At 45.5% G+C, this 19,221-nt stretch overlaps 1 protein-coding gene across 1 annotated transcript in view; it reads left to right on the forward strand.

Moving 5' to 3' along the window:
- The window catches only part of ncam2a (neural cell adhesion molecule 2a), a 659,443-nt gene that overhangs the window by 54,774 nt on the left and 585,448 nt on the right, over window positions 1–19,221 (forward strand). Inside the window, exon 2 of the mRNA XM_086007257.1 lies at window positions 10,039–10,245. The gene's annotated coding sequence lies outside the window, so the exon portion shown is untranslated. The remainder of the gene's footprint in view (window positions 1–10,038; window positions 10,246–19,221) is intronic.

A 19,221-nucleotide genomic window follows, 5' to 3' on the forward strand; every position in this document is an offset into this window, starting at 1 on the left:
TTTGTTTTCAGGTTTTAGGGCCTGTTTGGCCCACAAAAAACAGCCAGATGGCTGCTGAGGGGTCCGGAGAGCTGGGCCCCTCAGAGGACAGTGTTCCCAAGAGGAATTTAATTAGGGAAGAAACTGTGGTTGAAAGGGAAAGAAAAAGGCCCAAAGATTTGGGCCAGGACCCCAGGAGGTTTGGAAAAGAAAACACGGTGGTGGTTCAGTGCGAGGATAAGGAGATACGAGCTTGGGATATTATCCAAGCGGTACATGAGGACTGTGGCGAGGGAAGCTGCTTTGCCTGCCGACCAAAGCCGAATGTTGGGTTCGAGGTGACGGTCAGTGGCCAAGAAGAGGTGGAAAGACTTTTACTCAGTCTGAGAGTTGGCGATAAGTTCTTGGTGGTATCTCTGCTATATTCGGAAGAGCTGGTGGTTTCATTCTTAAACTTGTCAGTTTATATTGAGGACGATGTGCTAATCAAAAAGTTGGAGTCATGGGACATTAAAATTTGCTCAACAATAAAGAGGAGGTACTATCCAGGAACACGGTTAGCAGATGGAACCCGTTACGTAAAGGTGCGGTTCCCAGAGGGGGTGAGGTCATTACCGTATAGCTTGAAATTCGAGACACTGGAAGGAGTGCAGTACTTTCGAGTGCTGCATGATAACCAAGTGAAGTTTTGTTATTATTGTCTTGGACACGACCATCTTGTAAGAAACTGTCCAGACTTGTACTGTTATAATTGCAGCGAGTCTGGACACATCGCTCGGAGCTGCAAGGCGGAGAGCTGTGGGGTGTGTCACAAAGGCCCCACCCGCTGTGAGTGTGAGGCACAAGGAAGCTCTATAAGTGACGAGGAGATGGGAGAAGGAGCAGGAGGTGTGAGTGGAACGGCCGGAGGAGCGGAGCAGTCGGAGGACACAGCTGGTAAATTGAAGGAGAAAAGAGCACAGGAAGAGGCAGAAAATTGCAGAGCAGAGAACAGGATGGAGATGGTGGAAAACACACCAAGTACAGTGGAAAAGAACAAAGACAGCAGCAGGCAGCAAGGGTCGAGTGCAGACTTGAGCCTTAATACGGTTCAGCTCTCCCTAAAGAATCTGGTGTCCGCGGGGGGAGAGGAGGCGGGAGCGGGGTGCATGGTAAATGTAAGTACTCCAAAGAAAGACAGGGAGTCAGACATCTCAGTGAGCAGGAGGGGGCAAGACAAGGAGAGGGTGCAAGAGGCAGGAGCCTTAAAGGGGCAGCAGGACGGAATCGGCGAGACAAAGACGCCAGAAGGGAACAATATAGGTGCGCCATTGCCCCATAGAGAGAAGGATCAGGGAGCAAGGGTCAGAGGTGGAGATGAGGTCGAAGGGAGCGGCACTGTTGGAGAAATGCGATAGCAGGAAGACTCTCTATGGGAGATGAAGTATCTGATGGGGAGCAGGATTATGTATCTGACGGGGAGCAGGCACAGAGGGTTGCAGAAGAGCTTGAGAGTGAGGAATTAGAGGGGGACAGAGACATGGAAGTCGGGGGTGGGGTGGCATCATGTGGAAAGGGAAAGGATAGTGAGGGGCAGAAAGAGGGAGAAAGGGCAGAGGGGGCCCAAACTTAATGCAAGGAAGAGGCTGAAACAGCAGGGAAGGTTCAAACAGGAGGTGAAAAAGAGTCGGAGGCTGCAGGAAAAAGCAACAGCTGGCCGAAAAGTTGGGAAGGAGCAGGTGAGGAGGGAAGGGCCAGAGATTAAATGATGGAGTGATTATCAGGCATACTTCCCTTCTTCGGAGCCATGATTACATTGGTCTCGATTAATGTGAACGGACTGAGGGGTGAGAAGAAATTGCAGCAGTTGTTGCAGGGTTTTAAAGGTACGGACTTGTTGTGTCTGCAAGAAACCTTTTGGGATGAGGATATCCTAGAAAGAGTTCAGAAGGTTTGGAAGGGAGAGGTGTTTGCAAGTTGTGCAAACAATAACCGTAGAGGGGTGGCTGTTTTGGTGAGTCCGTCCATAAAAGAGAACGTTGCCTTGGTGGACAAGGACACTGAGGGGAGATTTTTACGGCTAAGGGTAAAAATGGAGGGATTTAATTGCGATCTCTTTAATATCTATGCACCGAACGACCATTGCAAGCGTCGCGAGTTTTTTCCGGGGTTATTCACTGAAGCGGCAGATGTGGAAAATCCTTGTATAGTGGGGGATTTTAATGTATTTTTATCTCGGATGGACATTTCAGCCCAGATGACCTTTAAGGATGATAACTCCAGAGGGATGATTGTAAAAATGATGGCAAATTTAAATTTGAGAGACTTATGGAGGGACCAGAACCCCATAAAAAGGGAGTTCTCCAGATCAGGTTGGGTGGGTGATGTTTTAAAACAGAGCCGAATAGATTTTGTGTTAATGCGGGAAGGGTTAAGTTCTGAGGTGATGGAGATTTATTATAAACAAGTATTTTTTAGTGATCACTCGGCTTTGGTTCTTAGAATTGGGTACAGCAGAGTTCAGATCGGTTCAGGGGTGTGAATTTTAAACAATCAATACCTGAAAGAAATTGCTTATAAAGAAGGGATTATAAATATAATAAAGAATGCTCGGAAGGAACCTTTGTTCTTGAAAGAAAGAAGAGTTTGGTGGGGCAATTTCAAATATGAGGTAAAAGTTTTTTCGGTACGTTATGGGACAAAGAGGGCGGCAGCTAACCGGCATCGAGAAGAGAATATAAACAAAAGGTTTACGCATGACTGTAAAGCAGTTGACGGAGGGGATAAGGGAGTGGAGACTAAGTTCCGGGTGCTAAAGGAAGAGTGGGAATTATTGCAAGCTGAAAAATGCAAGGGGGCCATTCTCCGTGCAAAGGCTAGAGATGCATTGGAGGGCGAAAGATGCACTAGCTATTTTCTAGAGCAAGAGAAGCTGCGACAGAGATTATCATTAATTGAAGAGTTGAAGGTTGGGGAGAAGATCATTCATGAAAGTGGGGAGATTTTAGAGGCGGCTAGCAGCTTTTATCAAGAGTTATATACTAAAGAAGACATTTCCAATTTGGCGATGGAGAAGGTTACTGCTTTTATTGAAGAGGGTTTAAAGGAGGATGAGAGAAGCATGTGTGACAAAGAAGTAGGATTAGCGGAAATAAAAGTAGCAATAAGTGGAATGAAGGGGGGGAAAAGCCCAGGGTCCGATGGACTAAGTGCAGAATTTTATAAAGAATTTTTGAGATTTTAAGTCCATTGCTCTTAGAAGTTTTTAAGGAAATTGAAATTGAGGGAAGCCTGGCCCCATCTATGAGGAGAGGTATCATAAGCTTAGCTTATATAAAAATAAAGGGGATAGACAGGATCTGAAGAATTGGAGGCCCATCACATTATTAAATGTGGATTATAAGATCTTGGCGAGGGTTATGGCAAATCGTTTGAAGGAGGTGTTACCGCAGATAGTTTGGCCCTCTCAGTCCTATGGAGTCATAGGCCGGGACATCGCAGACTCTGTGGTCTCAATCCGAGATGCGATAGAGCTCATGGAAGAGAGTGGGGGGGAGGCTTATGTATTAAAGATAGATCAAGAGAAAGCCTTTGATAGGGTCTCTCATGAGTTTTTATTGAAGGTTTTGGAAGCATTTGGTTTCAAGGAAAATTTCATTCAGTGGATAAGGATTTTTTATTCAAACATATTTAGCTGTGTTAAATGTAATGCTTTTTTATCTAAGTATTTTCCGATACAGAGATCAGTGAGACAGGGTTGTCCCCTCTCCCCATTGTTGTACACATTGGTAGCAGAACCATTAGGTTACATGATGCGAAAGAAACAAGGTGTAGTTGGGATTGTGGTCCCCAGTTCTGGGCTGGTGTCGGTGATACACCAATATGCAGATGACACAACCTTAACATTGAGAAATGGGGAGTCAGTGAGGAAAGCTATGGATGTAGTGGTGGAATATTGTAGAGCTTCAGGAGCCAGAGTGAATTATAGTAAGTCCCAATGCCTGGTTGCAGGGAGGGGTAGGGGGGAATGGTTGGGGGAATGTCCCTTTAAGGTGGTGGAGGTTTTGGAAATTCTGGGGTGCACAAAGACAGGGATGAAGTGGATCGATTAAATTGGGAACCGAAGGTTATGAAAATTAAAAAGATTTTGGGAAGATGGGAATGAAGGTGGTTGAAAGTGCAAGGAAGAGCGACAGTGGTGTCTGCTCTCCTGCTATCTAAGCTATGGTACTTATTGACGGTGGAGGATATTCCTGAGTGGGCGGAAAAGTCCATCCGAGAGGCTTGTGTGAGGTTTTTATGGGAAGGGAAACCAGCCTTGGTGGCTTACAATACCATCATTGGACGGAGAAATCAGGGAGGACTCAACTTCCCAGATATTGATGTGAAGAAAAAATCCTTTAGAATCAAATGGGTGAAGAGATTTCTTCAGAAGTCAAATACAAGTTTTTGGAAGAGTTGTTTTGAGCATTTTTAAAAATGAAGTGGGATAGGAGGGCAGGGGATATTGTATATGGAATACAATAATATGTCTTTGAAATCGATTAAACTTCTCCCTAGGTTTTATAAGGGGGTTGTAGAGACTTGGGCCCAATTTTTAAAAAGTGTGCAGTTTATGCCCAAGGGGGCTGAGGAATTTTTAGAACAGCCTTTATTTTTGAACAGGTGGGTCAACATCGAAGGAGAGGTTTTATTTAATCAAGCTTTTATAAAAGCTGGGATTATATCTGTGAAAGATGTATTATACGAGGTAATTCCAGGTTGGTTGCCGGAAGCGATAGTGAGGGACATGGTGTGGGAGGAGGATCAGGAGGTAGAAGGAAAAGCAATAGGAATCATGTATGAGAAGATTGTGAGGGCAATGCCACAGGATTGGATGGAAGAAATAAATGCGGAAATCTCCAAAGGAAGTAAAATGCGTCCTGCTTTTCCAAGCTTTGTACTGGAGAAAGGGGAGAGTTGGTCCAATTTGACAACTGTAATACTCAAGATTTCTATGAAGTATTTAGAGAATGGAGATTCAAGACACCTGCTGGTCAGGAGTTTTGGCAGAGTATATACCCACAGCTGGACTTCAACAGGATTTGGAAGGGAGTGTGGGCGAATTTTAAATGTCCAGAATGGATTGAACTGGATTTCAAATTGGCTCATAACCGGATTTTTACCATGACGGTCTTGTGCAAGATTGGACGAGTGGAGGCGGCAACTTGCCCTGTGTGTGGGACACGGGATGAGACTCTGTCCCATTTACTGGTGTTATGTCCGCAGTTAAATGACTTTAAGTACTATGTTCGACAGTTGTGTGAAGCTTTTTTGCTGGGTGGGGACCGAAGAGCGAGAATGGGAATCCCGTGGGACTCAATTTTGAGATGGGGATTGCAGGAGAGTCTGCCCGAGTCTAGCGGAGCGGCAATTAATTTAATGTTCAGTTTGGCTAGATTCGTGATTGTGCAAAGAAGGAATGCTCTGTTTTTTAAGGGGAGGAGAATCAATCTAAAAGAGTATTTTAAATATAAGCTAAAAGATCATTATAAGGCCCTGTGGATGTTTTATTCAGAAAGGAATTTAAGGATAGTATTTTACAACCAATTTTTAAAGTACAGTCGATTAATATATGTTACAGGAGACAAATTAAACTTCAGGTTTTGATGTTAAAATGTGGTGGCGGAATGGCTGTGCAGGGCGGTGGAATTGATTTGTATCATACAATGAAATGATCACGATGTTGTAAATGTTCTTAATGTTTAATAAAGTATATTTATTAAAAAAAAGTGGGCAGCACCCTCGCCTCTTAAGTCAGAGGGTTGTGGGTTCAAATCCCACTCCAGCGACTTGAGCCCATAATGTAAACTGACACTCCCAGTGCAGTGCTGAGGGAGCGCTGCACTGTTGGAGGTGCCAGCTTTCAGCTAAGATGGTAAAGCGAGGTCCCATCTGCTCTCTCAGCTTTAAGGTGATTGGCAAAAAAAACAAAGACGACGTGAGGGAAAAACTTTTTTTATGCAGCGAATGGTTAGGACCTGGAATGCACTGCCTGAAAGGGTGGTGGAGGCAGATTCAATCGTGGCTTTCAAAAGGGAGTTGGATAAGTACCTGAAGGAAAAAAGAATTGCAGGGCTACGGGGAAAGGGCGGGGGAGTAAGACTAGCTGAAGTGCTCTTGTAGAGAGCCGGCACGGGCTCGACGGGCCGAATGGCCTCCACTTGTGCTGTAACCATTCTATGATTCTAGGTGGACATAAAAGATCCCATGGCACTATTTTGAAGAAGAGCAGGGGAGTTCCCCCCGGTGTCCTGACCAATATTTATCTCTCAAATAACATTTGCTGTCTGTGTGCAATTGGCTGCCGCGTTTTCCTACATTACAACAGTGACTACACTTCAAAAATAATTCATTGGCTGTAAAGCACTTTGGGACATTCTGAGGCCGTGAAAGGCAAGTCTTTTTTTTAGAAGACAGGAGCAGGAGTAGGCCATTCGGCCCCTCGAGCCTGTTCCGCCATTTAATGAGATCATGGCTGATCATCCAAACTCAGTACCCTGTCCCTGCCTTCTCCCCATATCCCTTGATCCCTTTAGCCTTAAGAAATATATCTAACTCCTTCTTGAATATATTTAATAAGTTGGCCTCAACTTTTCTTTAATACAAAAGCAAAATACTGCGGATGCTGGAAATCTGAAAGAAAAACAGAAAATGCTGGAAATACTCAGCAGGTCAGGCAGCATCCATGGAGAGAGAAACAGAGTTAACATTTCAGGTCGATGACCCTTCGTCAGTTCGGAAACGTTAATTCTGCCTGACCTGCTGAGTATTTCCAACATTTTCTGTTTGTATTTCTTTTTTTTTCTTTGTGACACAAAAATGTCTGAGCAGATTGATAGGAATTATAACTTTCTGTCTGCAGGAAGATCACACGGAAAACAAATTAATATCACAGTGTGCTTACACTTGTTAGAATCTAACCTGATTGATTCGTGTGCACGCGAGTGAGAATTTGGGTGTCAACAGCAAATGATAAACATTGTAAAATATTCCCCACTGTTTTGCGTTTATGCTGTAAACAGTGTTGGCATAAGAAGCCTTCCAGATACACAGACAGAGAGGCACTGTGTGCTCCTTGTGTGGTAAATTCCAATAAAGAAAAAAAGACTTGCATTTCGATAGCGCCTTTCACAACCACAGGACGTCCCAAAGGGCTTCACGGCCAATGAAGTATTTCTGAAGTGTAGTCACTGTTGTGGAAAACGCGGCAGCCAATTTGCGCACAGCAAGCTCCCACGGTGGCATAGTGGTTAGCACTGTTACCTCACAGCGCCAGAGACCCGGGTTCGAATCCGGCCTCGGGCGACTGTCTGTGTGGAGTTTGCACATTCTCCCCGTGTTTGCGTGGGTTTTCTCCGGGTGCTCCGGTTTCCTCCCACAGTCCAAAGATGTGCGGGTTAGGTTGATTGGCTATGATAAATTGACCCTTAGTGTTAGGGGGATTAAATATGTGGGGTTACGGGGATAGGGTGGGATATGTGTTGGTGTAGGGGTTACGGGGATCGGGTGGGACATGTGTCGGTGCAGGCTCGATGGGCCGAAATGGCCTCTATCTGCACTGTGGGGTTTCTGTAATTCTGTGAAACAGCAATGTGATAATGACCAGATAATCTGTTTTTAGTGATGTTGATTGAGGGATAAATACTGGTTCAGGACACCCGGGAGAACTCCCCCTGTTCTTCCTTGAAATAGTGCTGTGGGATCTTTTACGTCCACCTGAGAGGGCAGACAGGGCCTCGGTTTAACGTCTCATCCGAAAGACGGCACCTCCGACAGTGCAGCACTCCCTCAGTTACTGCACTGGGAGTGTCAGCCTAGATTTTTGTGCTTCAGTCTCTGGAGTGGGACTTGAACCCACAACCTTCAGACTCAGAGGCAAGGCTACCTACTGAGCCATGGTTGAAACTCCACTTAGCCGCTTAGCCATCAATGGGAATGGCTGATCGAAGCAATAATGAAACCTCTTGCTAAATCCAGGATGGGATCTCAGCAGACAGGCCGGGATCAAGCCTTGAGTACTTAGATTTGCTTTTCTACTGATGAAAACCCTTCGAAAACCAGAATCCGTCCATGCTTTTAAAATATATTAAACTGCAAGAATGCAGAGGGGTAGAAAATCTAAAAATGTCGCTCATTGATCCGCGCTAACCATGTGATATTATCCGGTCATGTGATCCTCCTTCGGAATCCCAAGAATCAATTTCACAAAAAATGGCACAAGACAGATATTTTTGGATTTTGCGGCTATGGTGCATCTGTTCAATGAAATCATAACTGAGCGCATGTCAATAGACACGAAGAGAAAACTGACAGAAAGATTTACAATCAGTGTTTATGTATAAACTTCAATATGTGATAAATAGAGGGTTCTTGATAAAAATGGAGCAAGCGTTTGGGAATACTTAGCAACCTGTGATGTTTATTAATGGGGAGGACTCATCTCTTGCTGGAGGTCTGAAGGCCAACTCCAGAGAGGTGGCATTTTCTGTGCATGATGTATTAATGAGGTCAAGCTTAGAAACCGCAAGTTTGATGACCAGACCTCCAAAGAGAGATTGATCCAAAAAAAAAATTATCCAAATGCATTTGAAAAGAATATAAACAGAGAAATGATTTGGTGTCAGGTTGACCTTTGACTTAAAACTATCAGTCGTCATGCGGGGCGGGGCGGGGTGGGGGGGGGGAATATTTCTCCTGTCACTACGTTGTAAATGTATTCGTGATGATTTTTTTTGTCTTTTTTTATATTTCTAATGAATGTAGAGGAAATTTTCACAAATACACAGTGACCAGATGGATCTTTACCCCAATTATGTTTCTGTAATTCTATTTGAAATTTTGGGATCAATAAGTCAACAAATATCTTTAAATGACACCTTCACTACAATCTCAGAGCAGTATAAAGTGACAAGTGCCTCAGATTATGGGGACCATTATGCACTGCCGATTCCTTTTTTTTTTAAAGGATTTGCTCTTGGGATGTGGATAACACTGACAGGGTGGTATTTGTTGCCCATTTCTAGTTGCCCTGAGGGCGTTAAGAGTCAATCACATGTTATGAGATGGGAGTCACATGTAGGGTGGGGGGGTATGTTTCTTTCCCTGAAGGACACACTGAAACAATTGGGTTTTAGCAACTTTCACAGTCATTTCCTGGTGCCAGACCACAAATGACTGAATTTGGTTTTATAACTTGGACTGGGATTTGACCTCATGACCTTTGGGTTGCTAGTCCAGTACCATAACCACCGGGCTACCATGCTCAGTAGCAAGTGGGCTAAGACCACCTAAGCCCATTTTACTTAAGACCCTTACAACGTTCACCAATAGAGGAGACCTTCATCCTGTTGTGGTACGCTGGATTTGAACCTTGGTTCACAGCGTGAAGGGCCTTGGTGAGAGCACACCTGGAGTACTGTATGCAGTTTTGGTCTCCTTACCTAAGAAAGGATAAACTTGCCATAGAGGGAGTGCAGCGAAGGTTCACCAGCCTGATTCCTGGGATGGCAGGACTGCCGTCTGAGGAGAGATTGGGTCGACTAGGCCTGTATTCACTAGAGTTTAGAAGAATGAGAGGGGATCTCATTGAAACGTATAAAATTCTGACAGGGCGAGACAGACTGGATGCAGGGAGGATGTTTCCCCTGGCTGGGGGGTCTAGAACGAGGGAGCACAGTCTTAGGATATGGGGTAGGATATTTAGGACTGAGATGAGGAGAAATGTCTTCACTCAGAGGGCGGTGAACCTGTGGAATTCTCTACCACAGAAGGCTGTGGAGGCCAAGTCACTGAATATATTTAAGAAGGAGACAGATAGATTTCTAGACACAAAAAGAATCAAGGGGTATGGGGAGAGAGCGGGAATATGGTATTGAGATAAAGGATCAGCCATGATCATATTGAATGGCGGAGCAGGCTCGAAGAGCCGAATGGCCTACTCCTGCTCCTATTTTTCTATGTTTCTATGTTTCTAACCCACTAGGCCTTCCAGTTTATTTATGTACAATGCACTGATTTACTTTTTATTTCCACCTCCAGCTATTGGGGAGCCTGTCAGTGTAGAATGGTACAGTCCTGATGGAGAAAAGGTCATCTCCAATGAACGGGTCGTAGTACAGACGGAGGGGATACGATCGCGGCTAACTATCTATAATGCCAACGAGGAGGATGCTGGGATCTATCAGTGCCAGGTGACAGACGTCAATGGAAAGTCTCAGGAAGCTACGGTCCTGGTGGAAATTTACAGTAAGTAAACCCTGGCGCCATAAAATGTAATGACGCCATCAATCACACGCCATCTGATGCATTAGAAAATTCTGGTGCTCGTTTCAGCTGCACGGATATTAAAATTGGGGCAGAAGAAATTGAGCCAACAAAGTGATTCCTGGTGAGGCATTGGTAATTTAACTGTAAGCAGTTTTGTTCTTGCTCCAGTGTTCTGACATAATTAGTCAAGCTTTTGGAAAATGTGTCTTGCAACAGGAACACTCATCACCCAACATTCCAAGGGTCAGCTTGGCTCACGCTGGGACTCGAACCAAGGGATCTGGGGATAGTGCGAGAAGATGGAGTTGAGGTAGAAGATCAGCCATGATCTTATTGAATGGCAGAGCAGGCTTGTGGGGCCGAATGGCCTACTCCTGCTCTTATTTCTTAAGTTCTTAACCCCGCACCTGAATTTGAGAATGTTCACTACATTTGGGGTGCTGAGATAGATCATTTTGACTGCAACCCAGCAATTTTTTGATGGAGTCTATTTACGACAGGGTGACTAAAGTGCGATCTGCATTGTTCTGTGACAGTGTCTATGGGCAGGATTTTCATTGGGCCATGGAGGCGGGATTGGAGGCGTGTGGGGTATTAAAATCTCAAAATCGGGGGTCACGAACCCATCCCGTTCCCAACCCGCCTCCATGCCAATTTCAAAGGAGGCAGATACCCGACCTGTGCTGGGAGCCGCCTCCCCAAGGCGGGATGGGGATTAGTGCCAATCAACTGCCTGTTAACAGGTAGTTAACAGGCAGTTTTTAGCCTAATCCCTATTTTTATTCCTGAAGTGTGGGATTTCCGATGGCTCCAAACCACGCCAAGTTAGCGAGGCGGACCGTCGGGCTGAAGGGCTTGGAGGGTTCGAGATGTCCGGTGTTCAGGTGAGTGATGGGTGCATGAGTGCAGAGGTAAGTGTGTTTGGTGTGTGTAAAGTGTTTAAATAAGTTTAATTACCTTTACTTACCTTTACAGCCTTCCTTCCTTCAGGTCTCGGGAGTCCCTCATCTCACCGGCTCAGAAAGCAGAATGGCCGCGAGCTGTCAAAAGTTGCAGCCTCTGCTTTCTGTTCTGGAGAGATCTCTAAATCATCCTGACAGGAAGGAATTAACTTGGAGTACAGATTGTCAGTGTTTGACAGCTTCAAAGAGCTGTCAAACGTTGACATTTCATCTGTCAAAAGCTCTTGACAGATGAAATGTCAGTCTGTGATGTCACCTGTTGCCGGCTGGCCCTTAATTGGCCTGCTGAGCCCACTGGGCGGGCTTAACAAGGTCAATCAAGGGAAAATCGTGTGGGTTGGCCACAACTCGATGGAGGCGAGACTACAACCCCGAAAGTTGTAGTCCCGCCTCCTACACGCCTCCAGTATCAAAATGCAGCCCTATGTGTCATGCTGTTATCAACAGTCCAGGCACTCCATTCAGTGGCTGCACAGTCACATCCTCACTGAAAGATTAAAGGGGCTTTAACGCCACAACTGCAGCATTGGTGCAAAGTGGCTTCGCTTCGCACAAGAGCTGAAATTATTTTCAATTTGCTGCCCTGGCTTAATACTGGAGTTGCTGATAAACTTACCTGATGGAAATTGAAGTCAATGGAAATGAAAATGGGACGGTTTCTATCGTGGCTGAGCGATCCCCATCGCCAGTTTAACACCAGGGCAGCAAGTTAAAATACCAACCCCCGTAAGGTCAGTGCAGCTTAAATCTGGAGCCAAAGCCCAACAAGATGTGGTAAACCTATATAGAACTATGGATTAGACCACACTTAGAGTATTGTGCACAGATCTGGTCTCTATATTACAAAAGGGATATAGAGGCACTGGAGAAGGTGCAAAGAAGATTTACAAGGTTGATACCAGAACTGAGAGATTATAACTTGTCAGGAAAGTTTGAACAGACTGGATCTCTTTGCTCTAGAAAATAGAAAGCTGAGGGGTGACCTGATAGAATCTATAAAATTATGAAGGGATTTGATAGGGTAGACATAGAGAAGATGTTTCCACTTGTGGGGCGGGGGAGTGGGGGGAATCCAAAAGTAAGTGTCATGAATATAAGATGGATCCAATAGGGAATTCAGGAGAAACTTCTTTACCCAGAGAGTGGTGAGAATGTGGAACTCGCTGCCACAGGGAGTGGTTGAGGCGAATAGTATAGATGCATTTAAGGGGAAGCTAGATAAGTACATGAGGGAGAAAGGAATAGAAGGTTATACTGATAGGGTGAGATGAAGAAGGGTGGGAGGAGGCTCGAGTGGAGCATAAACACCGGCACAGACCAGTTGAGCCGAATGGCCTGTTTCCGTGCATGGTATATTCTATGTGTAGTAAAGGGGACTAAGACTCCCTGGAGATCCGAGTTTTAATCCATTTAATTCCAGAGTCAGATTGAGATTAGATCTTAACTCCGCAATTTTACTGTGCAGCTTCAGTGTTGGTCTGATTTGCTCCCAATCGGTGATGCAATCACATCAAGGTAATGACATTTATTCTGCGGTGTATTCTTTAAGACGCCCCTTAAAGCCTACCTCCTCGACCAAGCTTTAGGTTACCTGGCCAACGTCTCCCTCTTTGGGTCGGTGTCAATTTTTGTCGGATAACATTCCTCTGAAGCGCCTTGGGACGCTTTACTGTGTTAAAAGGTGTTATATAAAGCAAAGTTGTTGTTGTTGCAGTGGATTACTGGGAAATGGCTCAGGTTTATCGGTATAATTAAAGGTTTGTGCATGATAGTCTCCAATTTCATATTCGCTAAAAAGCAAAGAGGAAAACACTTCATTTTTACCGTTTCTCTCAAAAAGATTTGCTGCTCGCAAAAAAAGGGAGCTGATCGATCCCTCACAGAAATCACAGAAACCCCACAGTGCAGATAGAGGCCATTTCGGCCCATCGAGCCTGCACCGACACATATCCCACCCGATCCCCGTAACCCCTACACCAACACATATCCCACCCTATCCCCGTAACCCCACGTATTTAATCCCCCTAACACTAAGGGTCAATTTATCATAGCCAATCAACCTAACCTGCACATCTTTGGACTGTAAAGAAAAAAGCTCCAAATCCTTTGCTCTTACCCAGTGCAACAGCTGGACTGCTACAACTTGCCTGAGAGCTCGAGGCTGTAGAAGGAGGGAAAAAGCAGAAAAATCAGGAAAAATCCTGCCTCTTCCTTGCTGCGATTTGTGCGTGAATGAATATCGGAGGCAAAGAAGATTAGGCTCCCCTGTGATGCCTTCACAGTGGAATACCCAACCAACGCTCATTTACCTTGGCTTTAACTTCTCCCCCCCCCCACCCCCACCTGGCAGGGGGCAGTTAAGTTAGAGTGGGGGGCTTTACCCACTCCTTTTCTGCCCCGATCTGGCTGACTGCAATTTTAACCCTGCACCAAGATGGCGGGTTCACCTTTAAATATGCAGATTGGGCTCTGATGATGTAATTGGGGCCCAAGCTGAGGTCTGTGGCGGTGGAGCAGCAAGGGTTTCTTCATCAAGGCCAAACCTGCCGGCAACAGCAGCCAGGGCCCAGAAGAGGCACACCAAAGGTAAGTTATTAACATTTTCCTTTGGTTCCTTGTGGGCCAGGAGGAGCAGGAGTGGGCCCCACAAGGAAGCCTTGGGCCTCCTCACCCCTCCCTCCTCCCCATACAGCGATTTAGCAATTTCCACTGCCCGGCCCTACCGATCCATTTACCTTGTGCTGGGGACCGGAGTTCCCCGGGGTCCCTGGCTGAGGCCTTCTCCTGCCGCCTGATTTTTAACAGCTGGGCAGAAGCTTCCCACCGATTTCCCAGACGATTTGGGTTGGAAGGTCGGAAGGCAGCATGCTAACTAAAAATCAGCCGCACCTCCCTGCTGCCGCTCCCAGACAGGCATACCACTCGCTGGGCCGCATCCCCGTCCCGGAGTTAAAATCGAGCCCATTATTTTAAGCTCTTACATGAAGGATGGCCACTTGTCCAGAATGTCATGGACCATAAGGGGATGAGAGGAGAAAACGGTGAATGATAGATAGATAGATAGACAGATAGAGCGATAGACAGACAGACGCAGACAGACAGACAGATGGAGATAGACAAACCAAGCCAGACAGATGGAGATAGATGGATGGACAGACAGACAGATAGATAGATATATAGATACAGCGATAGACAGACAGATGGAGATAGATAGACAGACAGACAGACAGACAGACAGATAGATAGATAGATAGATAGATACAGCGATAGACAGACAGTTGGAGACAGACAGATGGAGACAGACAGAGACAGAAAGACGGAGGCAGATGGACAGATAGATAGATAGATAGATAGATACAGTGAGAGACAGACAGAGGGAGACAGACAGAGGGAGACAGACAGACAGATAGACAAACATACAGACAGACATAGAGAGATAGATGGATAGATGGATGGATAGATGGATGCAATTAGAAATACACAATAAATCCTATCCTGCACGAATCTGGAATATAAGTGCCTTTCAAGCTGATATTTGACTTTATATTAAATATAAAAGGTGTGTTGAAGTGCGCTGGGATTTTTCTGACATGATACTTTACCCTAATGAGCAATAGCTGCAGGCACAAATGGGTGAAGCCCAGGAACACGCGAGGAAGGGTTAAACTGACAATCCTGAGTGTTGTACCAGCTCAGGGAGCAGGCGGAGCGTGTATTTGAAATAATCACTTTTATTGTCCAACTGATAATGGAAGTTCCAGAAATAACTACACACTTCATGATTTCAATGATAATTTGCTAATTATATGCGGCTTTTCATCATACTAATCACTGTAATCTGCCGCTACAAGCTAACATTTGTTGCAGTTTCTGTGCACAGGCGAAGCAGCCCCTTATAAGCACACAGGCATGTATTTTTATTGTAGAATTAAAAGGGAAAGATAATGCTTTGGGTGTGCATCCCCGATAGATACTTAAAGTTGCTTCCTAAGTAAGCAGTGTCACTAATAGGCAAGTAGAGGGACGTTAACCCTCTAAGTAACTGCTATCACCGAGCACCAGTTGGAGGGAAAGGAGACTGTATGGGTATAGAATCATTGAATCATAAAACCATACAGCACAGAGGGAGGCCATTCGGCCCATTGAGCCTGTGCTGGCTCTTTGAAAGAGCTAAACAATTAATCCCATACCGCTGCTCTTTCCCCATAGCCCCGTAACTTTTTCCCCTTCAATTCTCTTTTAAAAGTTACTATTGACATATGTATGTTCAATCACCGAGAACCAGGTTAAATAGAAGGTAACTGTATGGTAGGAGACATCACTGAGATACAGTTAAAGGGAATGGGTAGGAGGTACCACTCTGAGGCAGTAAATAGGTTCAATTCCATAGATAAGTATCGTCACTGTGCTCCACAAAGGTTTACTGGGTAAAGGTGCTGCCTTTACATCTACGTCAAGTTAGTTGACCTTAGTCAGAAAAGAAGTTGGGACATGACAGTTAGCCTCAGCACCCTCTCCACTCCTGATCACCATTCACTGACCCCTGCTGGAAAGGCGCATGGTGAGGACGTTCACTGTCTATGCTGTAAGATATAATTGGCTGTTCGTTGTGACTTGGCTGAATTTAATGTACCAGCATGCTTCGAGAGTTCTGCAAACGAACCTTTAACTAGTAGGCCCTTCTTTCTGTGTGACCGGTCAAGTCGCTTGACTCACTGCAGCAGCCCCAAGCATTCTCTAACTGTGTCCTTTATACCCAAAACTTGGCAGGCCACCCAATGCATATGTGTCACCCAATGCATAGGTGGAGGCCAGTTCATTAAGTATATTCAAGAAAGAGTTGGATATATTTCTTAAGGCTAAAGGGATCAAGGGATATGGGGAGAAGGCAGGGACCGGGTACTGAATTTGGATGATCAGCCATGATCTCATTGAGTGGTGGAGCAGGCTCGAAGGGCCGAATGGCCTACTCCTGCTCCTATCTTCTATGTATCTATGTATCTATGTGTCTCAGATCACGTTGGCTATTGTTCAATCATTGGTGTTTCTTCTGTCTCAGACCAGGTTGACTATTGTTCAATCATTGGTATCTCTTCTCCTTATCTGTAGTCAGTGGGCCTCAAGGCCTCTTGTGCCATGTCTGAAGGGGTTGCAGAAGTTCCTCATTGTTCAATCAGCTTAAAGGTTTGTTTTGCAGAACTCTCGAGGTCCTGTCTGATGAGGTTGCAGAAATTAACTAAATCTGTAGACAATGGGCCGCTTATACCATGTCCAAAAGGCTTACAGAAGTTAACTAAATCTGTTTAAATGTTTGTCTGCAGAACTCCCGAAGCATGCTGGTACCTTAAATTCAGCCAAGTCACAACGAACAGCGAATTATATCTTACAATGCTCACACTTGAAGAAAAGCCATTTGAGCAAAGTATCAGAGGGACACTTGTACTTGTAGACCCTTACCCCAGTAAGAATCAATGCCTTTAAGGGAGATAGGGTGAAAATTGGAAAGCAAGTAAGAAGTAGCATAAAGTTTTAGATAGTTGAGGTATTCGAGAGACAGGCTTCAGGGACCAAAGGATCTTTCCTCACCTTTACTTGTGCATCAGCTGTAAGAATTATTTACAACTTTCACACCTCCCACATTAGGTGTTAGAGTAGATTTCGTAGTCCTGAATCCACTTTAACATAAAACCACACAGATACACTATCTCCCAGAGACCTCTCATTTAACCACTAACACACGGATTAAATAAGAACCCAACTAGACCTGTCCTGGGGTCTTCAAATGTCTGGTGGCCAAACCGACGATCACTTGAAGTCTGTTGAAATCTTTAGACGTCTTCTCTTCATTAGACCAGAATACCTTTAACCTCACCAACGGCAGTAAAAAACTAGGGCTTAAAGATTCGGTTGCTTTGCGCCTCCCGTTAGTGCCCTGAGAGGGCGCTAACAGAGCGCAAAGCAACTAGCGCCTGGGCGCGGCGCCGCCAACGCCTCCTGTGAAATTCAGCGGGAGGTTAGCGGCGGCGGTAACCGTTAGCGCCCCGTGGCTCTGCGCCAGCAGCGATTACGTCATCACTGTGCGCAGCACCGTGCTCGCGCCCCGACCACGATCTTCGTTAGCGCCCCCGGACTTACCGCCGGACGCTATGTCCGACGGGGTCAGGTGGGCTTACCTGCGGCTGAGGGGTGCAAATTAAAGGGGAGGTGCCGGGTGTCCATTTTTGTTGCCGGTCGCCTGCCAGCACCTGCCCCCTCTGCTGTCCCCGGCCTCCCCTGAAGCCCTCCTGCGGAGTGCCGGCTGCGCTCCATGAGCCCGGCACTTCTCTTGAGTGCCGGGCTCTTTTGCCGGCACTCCGATCACTGGTGGCCCAGCTGGGCGCCACGCTAGGCCCCTCCCCTTTAAGAAGGGGTGAAAGGCCTGCAGTACCGCGGCGTGACTTGCCGCAGAGCGTGGTGCTGCGGCCTGTAGCGTCGCAATATTCACTGTAGCGCCCCAAGAGGGAGGCGGGGCGCTTCCAGTAGCACCCCGCTTCCCTCTTGGGGCGTTACCGGTCAATTTCGGCCGTGGTGGCACGACTCAATTTTCCCCCTAGGTGTTGTGTCAGTTCTTATATTTTTCATGTTCCAATTCTTCATGTGGCGTTCACGTGTATATTTCAGTCATTGGCTCATTCACGCATGGCTTTTCTCCTTGTTGTTTATGATTGGTTTAAAGTTTAGTGGGGTTCATTATGCATGTCAGTTGTTGCAGCTTAATGAGGGTCTTATCTCAAGACAGTGCTGTTTGGTTCCACTGGTTCCGTGACACCCCCAGATTTGGCCTTGGCTGCAACTGCTCTATGAGTAATGTCTGTTAAAAATGTTCCTCCATATGCTTTGCTCTCAATTTGCATTTGAAAGTGGTATAGCCATCGTTAAAAGTTCTCCGTTGTCAGGGATGTTTAAAATAGATTTCCCTTCACGGTCAGTCAAAAGAGGCTCCTGTTGCCTCCTGTTACCTGAAAACATTCATTTCACACAATACTGTAACCCATGAAACATTCATTCTGAACATAGATAGAGACAGGAAGGATACCCTATTGGTAAGTGTCTGTCAATCACAGTACTCACTGAGAATGTAAGGACTGTAGGAAAGCAACTCTGTGGGTCACTGTCTCTCGTAATAGTACTTACTCTACGTGACAATAAGAACTATGTCACTATCTATCTGTGATATTGTGCATTCTGAGAGAGTAAGTTCTGTGGGAGAGTAACTATTGGTCATTACCTAGCAATGATACTACGCATTCTGAGAGAGTAAGCTGTGTGGGAAAGTAACTCTATAGGTTAGGTATTGTTATAAGTTAAATATGGGGGCGGGCAGGTAGAGTTTCTGCTCTGGGCGATCCGAGGGCAAATTGCGCGTAAAACTGCGCCCATTTTGAGAAGTGTTTTTTTTTCTCGAGTTTCCGCTCCAACTCATTTGCATGTCGCCGAACGCACAATCTGCCATGAATCAGCGCAATCGGGTATTGGAACGTAATTTAAAAAAAAATTTGCTTTAACAAATATTCCTTGAGTGGTAACTTGGTGCAGTTTGAATAATACGGCTGAAAATGGGTTTATCACAAAAAATAAGCAATTTAATCACAATGTCAATCCACCACCTGTGAGCAGCCTGATTTTCAATGTCTGAAAAAGACTTTAAAAAATATACAGAACCATTTGTTAGTTACATTGCGATACAGTAGTCAGTTTCTTAGTAAATTTAAAAAAAAATTACGCTCAGAGGCTTTTAAAACGTGCCTATCAGTGCCCTTGTGCACAAAAGAACCAGCTTAGCTTTTAAAGCCTCCTCAGACGCCCGCAAATGAGCGTAATTAGCGGAAACTCGCCATGGTGATTAATTGGATCTGGGGGTATGGCCAGTTTTGTGGGCAGTGGCCGGCTTCCAGAGCGATGTTTTTTAAACCAGCGCAAAAAATCACGGGAACTCGATTTGCGCCGAACACAA

The sequence above is a fragment of the Somniosus microcephalus genome, chromosome 14 (genome assembly GCF_052327205.1).
Source record: "Somniosus microcephalus isolate GS21.2 chromosome 14, FLI_Smic_1.0, whole genome shotgun sequence".
Taxonomy (NCBI): domain Eukaryota; kingdom Metazoa; phylum Chordata; class Chondrichthyes; order Squaliformes; family Somniosidae; genus Somniosus; species Somniosus microcephalus.